This window comes from Canis lupus, chromosome 11 (assembly GCF_011100685.1).
Source record: "Canis lupus familiaris isolate Mischka breed German Shepherd chromosome 11, alternate assembly UU_Cfam_GSD_1.0, whole genome shotgun sequence".
In the NCBI taxonomy this organism is placed as follows: domain Eukaryota; kingdom Metazoa; phylum Chordata; class Mammalia; order Carnivora; family Canidae; genus Canis; species Canis lupus.
In genome coordinates, this window is record NC_049232.1 from 60,900,369 (window position 1) to 60,912,382 (window position 12,014).

The following is a 12,014-nucleotide window of genomic DNA, read 5'->3' on the forward strand; positions in this document are numbered from 1 at the left end:
TTTTTGTTAATGGGTAATTAATGTTACTATAAGATTAATACATGCATAGTACTAAATAGTGCCTGGAAATATTGGTTGTTTTATTAGAACGAGTGTTGAGTGAACTTTAATAGCTCAGAAAGCTTTGAGCAGGCACAAGATTTTCATCCTTATTTTTTATGGGTAATTTTAATGCTATTAACCTACTGCCTCTCAATTCAAATCCACTTTTCTATGCTCCATTTTGTGTAGGATTGGGTCACTGAAAACCCATTTCCCCTTTGCTAGTTAGCTTCTGTTAAATTCTTCCCAAAGAGTTACTGGAGAATGGAAAGCTGGTTGATGATAAGAGCTTTGAGCTTCCCTACTTGTTGCTTGTTCCTTAAGCATCACTCCAGCTATGGTTCTTCACTCTGACAATGGAAGTTCCTTAGTTTCTTCCAGTATTGGTTTCAATTTTCATTTTTTCTCTATAACCTAGAATCAGTAGTGCCATCTCCTTAGATGTTTGAATGTGTCACTCAGCTTTTACTTCTGGAAAATGAATATTCATATCAAGTGCTTAGTCTGTCTTAAGGTATCTTTTAAAAGCAATAAAATAGGCAATTCTCTGCTTGAGAAATGTAGTGAATCAGATAGAGCATAAATAATATATTTGCTCAGACTATGATTTCCATACACAAATAAATAACAGAAGGTACTGGGCAAGACATTTGTGTTTCTTCTACAGTTGGTTTCTTGTTTCCCAAATGTAGATTGTGAAAGTCTCTTTAGTATACTCTAAAACAACATAGCAATAGTTATGTACTCTATGAAAGGAGAACATTGAGTGGCTCACCAACCCTTTGTGAGGAAGGATAAACTTAGGACTTTGAGAAAAAGAAATGTAAGTATAACGCTTTTCTTTTTTCTCACCCCTGCATACCTAGCATCCACTTAAGTTTTATGCCTGGCACACAGTACACTATTTCTATAAATGTGTTAAATTAATGCATAAGTAAGTAAATACAGGAATGAAGAAAAACAACTTCAAGAGGATATAGTTTCCAAATAATTTATCAAGATATTATTGGATCCTTAGGATAATTCTTCAAGGAGCTAATATTTCTCCAACTTTATAGAAGAGAGATACTAGATCCAGAAATGTAGAAAATCTGCAGCCACACTTGGGATATGAGAAGTCTTGTTTGTTTGAACAAAACAATTAACAAGCTTAACAAGCCAACTATAATGGCATACACAGTCTTCTAAAGCACATATAGAACATGTACAAAAACTGATATTTTTGTTAGGCCAAAAGCAAAAATTACCAAATTTCAAATAAGTTATATTGAACAGTCCATATTCTTTCAATTAAATAAAAAGTGATTAATTTAAAAGTTCCATAACTTGGCATAATTAAAATATAAACTAATAGCAATATATTTAAGATATTTAACAACTTTTCTGGCCAGTGCTCCAATAAATCAGATTGAATACCTGACATAAAAAAAAAAAATAGTGCGGCTATTGTAATGCATGCCAGCTAATTATCAACTCTGCTTATAGATAAGAAAAAAAATTACAACAAAAATATTAAAACCTCATAAAGCCAGAACTGAACTTGCATCCACTGGTACAGCCATATTGGTTGTCCATATCTAGTGTTCATTCTGATTGGTTGGTAGCTGTGCCATAGCCTTTATAAAATTTCAATACCAGTGTGCAGCCCTGACTTGGTACCGCTGCACTCCCCTGAACTTGTAGCACCAGCGAATACATGGGATCCTTCAGCAACCCGGCAATCCGCCCTCAAATCTGCCCTGGCAGCCTGGCCTCCGCGAGCAGGGCAGAGACAACTGGAAGGATCATTAGCACTGAGTACGAGTCCCCCCCAGTAAAAACTGCCAGGAGCAGGACCCGGCCCCTCTCCGCCGCATCCCTTCGGGCTCCTGGTCCTGCTGTACTGGTCCCGGGGGGCATCAGGCCAGGCGACAAATGCTACTTCTCTTTCTTGTGAATTCGTCATACTTCAGCCCAGTGCTGGATGACCATGGTGTGAGGTTCGAGGCTACGTCCTGTTTCTTTTCCTACAACTGTCAGAGCAAGGAGATCACACTTGTTGGTCCTATGAGGATGAGGATGAATGATAACAGGGTTTAGGGAGACACAGAAGGAAACTCTGAAAGACCTGATGGAAGAGCTCCAAAAGAAAGTGCGTGACATCGAAGCAGAGATTTACCCTAAGAATGGTTCTCTCGACCTGTAGGGTGAGATGAAGTGTGTTTGTGGGGCCAGCAGATACCCCAGTGCATCCTGGAAGTTTGCCTTCAATGGGCAGATAACCCACCTCTTTGACTCAGAGAATGGAGAGTGGACAGTGGTTCAACCTGCAGGCGGACAGTTTCAGGGCACATTGGACAGTGACAGAGATGTGACCAACTTCCTCACAAAGGTCTCCAATGGAGATTGTAAGAGCTGGATGGAACATGTAATGAACCACTGGGATGAGAAGCTGGAGACAACAGTGCCACAAAGCAGACCTCAAGACACGGCCCGATCCGGGGCCTCCGGCAGCACACCCAGCACCTGGATCTTCCTCCTGTTCCTCTGCTGTGCCATCCTCCTTGGCATCCATGTCGGGGTCCTTTAGAGGGACAGGCTGGCGAAGCTACCAAGGAGCCCAGGAGAGTAGGGTCCAGCTGCACAACCCTGCCTTTGCGCAGGCTGCCTTTGGATGAGCTGCTGTTCAATTTTAGACCACTAGAACTTGTGGCCTTACATTCCAGAGACCTCCAACCAGACCACATGGTGCAGCACTTGGACATTCTGTGTCCCTTCCTACATTCAGTGCCTCTCCTGTTCAGCACTCTGCCTTGGCAAATTCCTGCCATTTTTCTTGATGCTAAGTTATAGAATCTTTGAATGGAAATGTTTAAAGGCATTATCAAGAAATCTCAACAAAGAGAATGTTCTTCATCTTGTCCTTTGCTTGTGCAATATCAGAATCTCCTCTGTATGATGACATTGTTCTTGAACATAGTATTTTTTTTTAAGGGGAAGAAATAAAATCCACATTTTATTGAACCAAAATAAAATTTCAATACCAACCCTGCTAAGAAATGAAATATAATTGAACACTAAAAATTAAAATTTACCAGATATAATATAGTATAGAGTTTCCTCAAAAAATTAAAAATAGAACTACCCTATAACCCAGTAATCACACTACTGGGTATTTACCCAAAAAGTACAAAAACACTATTTCAAAGCGACACATGCATCCCTTTGAAAAAGGGCATTATTTACAATAGCCAAATTATGGAAGCAGCCCATGGATAAAGAAGGTGTGGCGTCTATATCTATATTTATATCTGTATGAAATCTATCTATCCATCTATCTACACACTGGAATATTACTCAGCCACAAAAAAGAATGAAATCTTGCCATTTGCAATGACATGGACAGAGCTAGAGAGCATTATGTTAACTGAAATAAATCAGAGAAAGACAAATACCATATGATTTAATTTACATGTGGAATTTAAGAAACAAAACAAATGAGCAAAGAGTGGAAAAAAAGAGAGAGATAGAAGCAAACCAAGAAACAGACTCTTAACTATAGAGAACAAACTGATGGTTACCAGAGGGGAGGTGGATGGGGGGGATGGGTTAAATAGATGACTGGCATTAGCAGTTCATTTGTGATGAGCATTGGATGATGTAATGATATGCTGAATCACTATATTGTACACCTGAAACTAATATAACATTGTATGCTAACTATATTGGGATTAAAAATTTTTTAAAGAGAAAACAAACTGAACCAAATGCTAATAATAAGAATAGTAAAGTAAAATTTATCAACTGTAGAAAAAACAGGGCATCCCCGGTGGCGCAGCGGTTTAGCGCCGCCTGCAGCCTGGGGTGTGATCCTGGAGACCCGGGATCGAGTCCCACGTCGGGCTCCCTGGATGGAGCCTGCTTCTGCCTTCTTCTCCCTCTGCCTGTGTCTCTGCCTCTCTCTCTGTCTCTGAATAAATAAATAAATCTTTTTTAAAAAATTATATAATAAACAGTTTTTTGAAGGAAATGCTTACACTTAAATTCCTTTTGGGAAACTTGGCTAGAGAAAAAAGGAAAAAAGTAAAGAAAGAGGGCAGCCCAGGTGGCTCAGCGGTTTAGCGCCGCCTTCAGCCCAGGGCCTGATCCTGGAGACCCCGGATCGGGTCCCATGTCGGGCTCCCTGCATGGAGCCTGCTTCTCCCTCTGCCTGTGTCTCTGCCTCTCTCTCTCTCTCTCTCTCTCTCTCTCGAATAAATAAATAAAATCTTTAAAAAGAAAAAGTAAAGAGAGATAAGGATATGGAACTATCCAAACATTTTGAATGCAAAGCTAATATGCAAGGCATTCGTTATATATTCTCATGTTATTATTTCTCACTAAATCTTCACAATCATCTTAGGAGATGATTTGCTCTTAATTTATAGATGAAGAGACTAAGACACATAGAAGTTAAGATCATACAGATTCTAAGTGGGAAAGCTAGTTTTCAAACCACAGTCTTGACTTAAAACCATATATTTTCTTTACTGCCTACTAGTCAGAAGGGAAATATCTTGAAGTCCAAGTGAATCTGAATTAGGAAAATTAATCCAAAGATATTATAGGATAAAATAGTTGAGATATCCTAATTGGATTTAACTTTGGAATTTCTCCAAAGCTGTTACCTATCTGTCTATCTATCTATCATCTATCTATAGGTGAATTCAGGTGAATCTATATGATGATCAAGTCTTCAATGACTGTAGCAAAAGCCATGAATAAGAGTGGATAATATTTTGACTTTGTCTTGAGCCCAGTATTTCAACTTCTTCTTTAGAAACTCATTGATCCCTATACTTACAGGTAACAGGTGATATCACCAGGAATCAATTGTTTTAACTAATCGGAAAATTGCTGAATAAATCTAGGGTCATAAGTTTTCAGGGTGATGCACTTTAGAGAAGATGAAGTTTTAGGGTACAAGAATTTTTAATTTGTCAATAGAAGCAGAAAATATTAATGGAGAAGATACTGAATATGCAAACTGAATATAGGGTAAGATATAGGGAATCTTACCCTATATCTACCTTACTAATCTATTAGCCAATTCAAGTAGTTTAACTTCTCTAAACTTCAGTTTTGTCATTTGTTGTAAAGATTTTTTTTATGGCAGTGATTTTATTTTATTTTATTTATTTATGATAGTCACGGGGTGGGGGGGCAGAGACAGAGGCAGAGGGAGAAGCAGGCTCCATGCACTGGGAGCCCCATGTGGGATTCGATCCCGGGTCTCCAGGATCGTGCCCTGGGCCAAAGGCAGGTGCCAAACCGCTGCGCCACCCAGGGATCCCTGTTGTAAAGATTAAATGTTCCAGCTTATTCATCCACATTTTACAGGACTTCTCTCACTCCAGAAAAAGAATCTTAGTTTGAAAAATCAAGAAGCCAGAGGAATAGGGAGAGCTTGACTATAACCAGGTTTGCTTGTGGTGATTATGGATCACCAGACTGATGGCACCTAGCCAGTATATGAAGCAAATTTAAACACTAATGATGAACATTCAGTTTGATGCTGTAGATGGTGTGATGCTCGACACAAATATTACAGGTTTATCTCATAATATTATGAGAGAAAGCTGGACAGCCATTACTAACTACATCCCAAATTTTAGGGAAGAAAGAAGTAAAACTACTGAAAGGAAGACAAGTAGCCCGCCCAAGAGTTAGAAAGAAAGGAGATCACAAAAGAGAGAGTCTCAAGAAGTCTAAAAGGGAACATCACAACTCCAAGAAAATAAAATGGAAATGTAGACATTGGCAATGTCAGAGATATTAATAATGCAGGAAGAGGGACTATGACCCACTTGGTTCGGGAACGGTTTCTGTAGAGCAAACTGGAGGTCACCAGGGATACATCCAAACTTGTGATAGGATCAGTAGGACTCTAAACAAAGATGAAAGAATAATACTTTCATTGAGCCAAGATAGAAAATTCTTAAGAATTATCCCTGGACAACTTCCATGAAGTTTCTAAAAAACTGGGAAAGGAAGAGACCTCTTTCCTGTTGCAGATTAGTTAAAAATGAAGAAGCCACCTCAGTGATTGATGAGGGACAAGAATATATTAAATATCATTTATGTTGCATACATACTTACTCTTCATAAAACCTGAAAATACACATGATCTTTTACAATCAGAAATGTGTAGTCCAAAAAAAATGCCTTAGGAAGTGGCACAGTGGGGACTGGAGTACAACTAAATAGACTGAAAATTTCATACACTTCTCATCACCCCATCATGTATCTCAATGTTTCTGGCTGCTGGAAGGCCTTCCTGTCTCTTTAGCAAATACACAAAGGACGATTTCCAGCACGATATGACCTCTAATTATGTAAAACATGTAGGTTCCAAAGAGGCCAATTGACCTAAGAAGACATTGCTTCTTTTTTACTTGTTATCTCACAGCCTGGTAATCTCTTCCCACAGGAATATAAAACACAATCTTATATTTACACCTGAGCAGGAAACTACATCTCAAAGGACATCATTAAAAGTTGACTGACCTACTTCTATCTGATACCAAGGTACAAATAGGTTACATAGGGATGGGATCCAGCGTGCTTGCAACAGTCTAAAGTCAAGCTTGTTAAAGTAAGCTTGTAACTTTTTAGCAACACTCTTCCCTCCACAAGTTTTCTGGAAGGAATCTGGGACTGTTCCTAGGAGATTCATTTCTCCCCCCTTAGTTACAACTAAACAGTAAAGAAAAAGTGTATGATATCATCATGTGGAAAATTCTAAAAGTGGAATCATTTTATTCTGTGAAGAAAAAGCATCCCTCCATGCTTTGCCATCACCAAGTCATTAATAAAATATAATTAGACAAGGTAAAGAATACATATTGCAATAAAAACATTGAGTTAGGATCAGAAGTAATACACCTCTAATGGAAATAGGATATTATAGCACATGTATTTGTTTAGTTACCTAAAATTAAAGAGATTTGCCACAGTCCTCATTCCTCCATAATGCTTTAGACTCAGTTTGCTTTATTCAAGTATAATTATGGCATAGCAATGAAGACATTTGGGTTTGTGACTCCCAAGAGACATGAGACCATTCAGACAGTCCATTTTCATCCTGAGAAAGTAACTGAAGGCCCATATAATTAATGTTATGATTTTTTTAAAAATCATTAGAATTGTTTGAAAATAGAATTATCTAACTTTTGAAATAGAGTATCTTTTCTCCAATAGTCACATAAATCCAGGACAACCATAGGGCAGGACATTATAATGGAGAATCCTAAATCACCTAGAATAGGATTCAATAAATATTAAGATTTTTTTCAAACTCAGAATTTACATAATCTATAATGACATTTAAATATGGCATAAATTGAGTGCTCAGCTCAGGACCGTAAGATGATAAATGGCAAATAAACAAAGAATGGTAAATTAAAAAAACCATACTAATCAGCACACCTTTGTAACAGAACTATTTATCACATCAATTCAGAATCACTGAGGAATAATCATGACCATCCCCAAAGAGCAACCAGTTCTAGGATACTTTTGGGGGATACACATGAACAAACTGCATGTTCATCTGCAACTAGGTATTTGAGCATCTATTATAGAAATTTTAATATGCAGAATGTCCAAAGTTTTTAAGAGTAGTTATATGACAGATATTCATGAGACCATCAACTGAGAGAATATTTGTATGGAATATAATACAAATGTATTAATATTACCTAGAACCTAACAAATAAAAATATCAGTATCTGTCCCTTTGGTATCTGATAGTACTGGACACAGGAATCTGCAGTGAGAAGAGAATTGGGGCCATGCTCACTTGCCTACTCCTGTGTTCCTGTCATACTCTGCCCTCACCCACTCCCACTCTATAAAAAGCTCCAGGAGGAATAAGATGTGCTACCTGGCTGCAAATGAAACACTCACATATGAGCATGGCAATGACAGCCCTGACCCTGGAAAGTATGAACCCTACTTCTTCCAAATGTACATTTGCTTTTATAGGAAACTGCTGCATGTGAAAGTTAAGAACATGTAGTCAGATGGCAATATCTTCTCTCATTTTGAGGAAAATTTCACTGTCTATGAAGTAGCCCTCACAAGATATCAAGTTGTGGCCATTTCCTAGTTTGACTATGAATGTAAAAGTAAGCCCTGACAAGAGATGATACTCAAAAAATATTTAATAAGGCATAGGCAACAACAAATCAGAACACAAATCCAGCTGGAGTACATATTAGGCTATAAGCAGAGTGATAGTGTGCTCTGTATCACATTTTAAGACCCACCATGCTATCTGGAGAATATATTGAAGGAAGGTGGAGTAAAAGATGACAGGCCAGTTAGGAACTGTGGCAGAAATGCCATTTTAATCAGGAACTCATGACTTGTCTGAGTCATGTATTACTAATCTTTGGGTCTCCCATGGCTTTTTGGTCTTCCAAAGTACTTGTTGAGTTAAACCTACTTGATACCCAAGAAACAAACAACCCAATCATGAAATGGGCAAAAGGTATGAACAGAAATCTCACAGAGGAAGACACAGACATGGCCAACAAGCACATGAGAAAATGCTCCGCATCACTAGCCATCAGAGAAATACAAACCCAAACCACAATGAGATACCACCTCACACCACTGAGAATGGGGAATTGGGCCCCAAGACAGGAAACAACAAATTTTGGAGAGGATGTGGAGAAAGGGGAACGCTCTTGCACTGTTGGTAGGAATGTGAACTGGTGCAGCCACTCTGAAAAACTGTGTGGAGGCTCCTCAAAGAGTTAAAAATAGAGCTACCCTATGACCCAGCAACTACACTACTGGGGATTTACCCCAAGATACAGATTCAGTGAAAGACCGAGACACCCACACCCCAATCTTTATAGCAGCAATGTCCACAATAGCCAAACTATGGAAGGAGCCTTGGTGTCTATCAAAAGATGAATGGATAAAGAAAATGTGATATATATATATATATATCATATATATCATATATCATATATATCATATATATGATACATAAATACATATATATCATATATCATATATATCATATATATGATACATATATACATATATATCATATATCATATATATCATATATATGATACATATATACATATATATCATATATATATATTGTGTCATACATACACAATGAAATATTACTCAGCCATTAGAAACGATGAATACCCACCATTTGCTTCAACGTGGTTGGAACTGGAGGGTATTATGCTGAGTGAAGTAAGTCAGTCGGAGAAGGACAATCATTATATGCTTTCACTCATATAGGGAATATAAAAAATAGTGAAAAGGATTATAGGGGAAAGGAGAGAAAAATGCATGGGAAAATTAGAGAGGATGACAAAACATGAGAGACTAACTAACTCTGGGAAACAAACAAGGGGTAGTGGAAGGGGAGGTGGGCAGGGGATGGGGTAATGGGCACTGAGGGGGACACTTGACGCAATGAGCGTGTTATACTATATGTTGGCAAATAGAACTCCAATAAAAATATATTTAGAAAATTACTTGAATACACTTATCAAGAAACATAAGTCTCCTCTAATTTAGATGGAGTTACTTTAAATCTCTTGTCAAGATTTTGTGTAATCAAATTCAGTAATTTTGTCTCACCAAGCAATCTATATTTTCCACAACTCATCAAAAAATAGATTCCATTCTTTGGTGGTGGTGATTCATGTGGATGCTCTTTCTAATAATTTTTATAGCTTCTTATTGAAGCAGGATGATTATGTATGTTTTACTTATCAAAACCAACTGAGAGAGATTATTTGTAGCATCAACATTAGGCAAACTATTCTCAGATTCCCTAACTCATAATCAAATACAATAATGTTAGCTGTCTTCTATGGAGAGTCTATTAAATACCAAAAACCATGAGAAGTACTTTTTAACAGCCTTACAAGGTAGTTCTAATACTCACTTTACAACTCAAGTAGCTTACTCAAGGCCAACTAGCTACAAGTCAGGAAACTGAGGTCCTAACACATGTATATCCAACTTCAAAGCAAAACACTTGCTATAATAACAAAATGCATATTTAAAATCACCAATATAAGGGATCCCTGGGTGGCTCAGCAGTTTGGCGCCTGCCTTTGGCCCAGGGCGCGATCCTGGAGACCCAGGATCGAATCCCACATCGGGCTCCCGGTGCATGGAGCCTGCTTCTCCCTCTGCCTATGTCTCTGCCTCTCTCCCTCTCTCTCTCTCTCTCTGTGTGTGTGACTATCATAAATAAATAAAAAATTTTTAAAAAATAAAAAATAAATAAAATCACCAATATAGGGGCATCTGGGTGTCTGAGTCTTTGAGCGTCTGTCTTTGGCTCAGGTCATGATCCTGGGGTCCTGGGATTGAGTCCCACATTAGGCTCCCCTGATTCTCCCTCTGCCTATGTCTCTGCCTTTCTCTGTGTGTCTCTCATGAACAAATAAAGTCTAAAATAAAATAAAATCGCCAATATAATTAAAATAGCAAGCACTTTTACTGAGTACCTAGTATGCATCCATGACTATATGAAGTTCTTCAAATGCACTGCCTCATTAATTCTCAGAATAAGAGTCTCAGGTAGGAATTTTTAAGTTCCTCACTTTACAGACATGTAACCTAGGGTTAGAGAGCTCACTGAGTTCATGGAGGTAGTGCTTGACAAAACTGGACTGTCTAACTCCAGAATCCAATGTTCTCAACTACCTTACTCTCTGCCGTCTAAATGATAGACATCACTTTGCTCCTGTAGAGTCAGGCAAAACCAGTAACTGGAATATAAACTACATAGGAGAGGTCCTTATTTATCACACACAAAGAACCTCATAATCTAAAATATTCTCTTCAGTAATATATGTTCTTAACTATTTTAGCCAAACTCATGGGGAATGGCTGAAAGAACAAAGAAGTATAGCCTGGTTCAAGAAAGACTCTAAGTGAAGCAGCTCAAAAGACCTGAAAACTGCTGAATAGCTCCTCCACAAACAAAAGATAAAGGGCCACACAGAGATAGGAGAGGCAGAGATGTGGTCTACCAAATATCTCACCACCACTCCACCCATGTGTTATGATCCCCAACCAGGAGGGATATTGCAAATACAAAGTTTCTCTCTGAGAAGCAAGGGGTTTGTGCCCCACATGAGGCATCTTAATTAACTCTTGGGACTTGCAATGGAGAAATGAGTTCCCAAAACATCTGGCTTTGAAAACCAATGGGGCTTACATCCAAGAGAACCATAGACTTATAGGGCACTGATACTGCTCATAAAGGGCTTATGCAGAGACTCACTTGCCCCAGGTCCCAGCACAAAGGCAGCAGTTTGAAAAGCACCAAGACAATATATGAAGGAGATTCATTTACTAATATTAAAGTGTCTGCCAGGGGCAGAAGCCTATTAGGACTCGCTCAGGAACAAAGGCACTGGTGGGCCCCAATTTTGCATTGTCCCTCTACCTTGCTAGCACTAGTGCTTACATTGCAATTTTTACACTCTTCCACTAACCAGCTAGTCCTGTGAGTGGGCCCTGTCCCTGTGACAAGCGCCCCCTTCCCAGGCCTCCCTCACAACCCCTATAAAACCAGTGGGTATGCATAGCTCACACAGCCCACCTTTATATGCCTAGCTTTGGTGGCCAGAGAGGATTGCATTTCTGAGCCCCAAGAGTCTGAAACAATTGAAGAGATAGTTCTTGGCAGCTACCACTTCCAGGGTACTCCACCAACTGCAGACCAAAGCACATTCCCAATCTTCCTGAGAAAAAGGACTATTTACTTATCTGGGAGCTCAAACCTAAGAGGTAGGTTTCAGGATGACCACACATCTAGAAGCTACAGAAGTACTCTCAAGAAACATAGGCCAGAGAATGCCATCTTTGCATTCTCTCTTGGCCTTGCTACAGCTTGCCAGTACATCCCACAAAAGAGCTCATACACTTGTCTGGAGTCCTTGTTTTTGCAACTG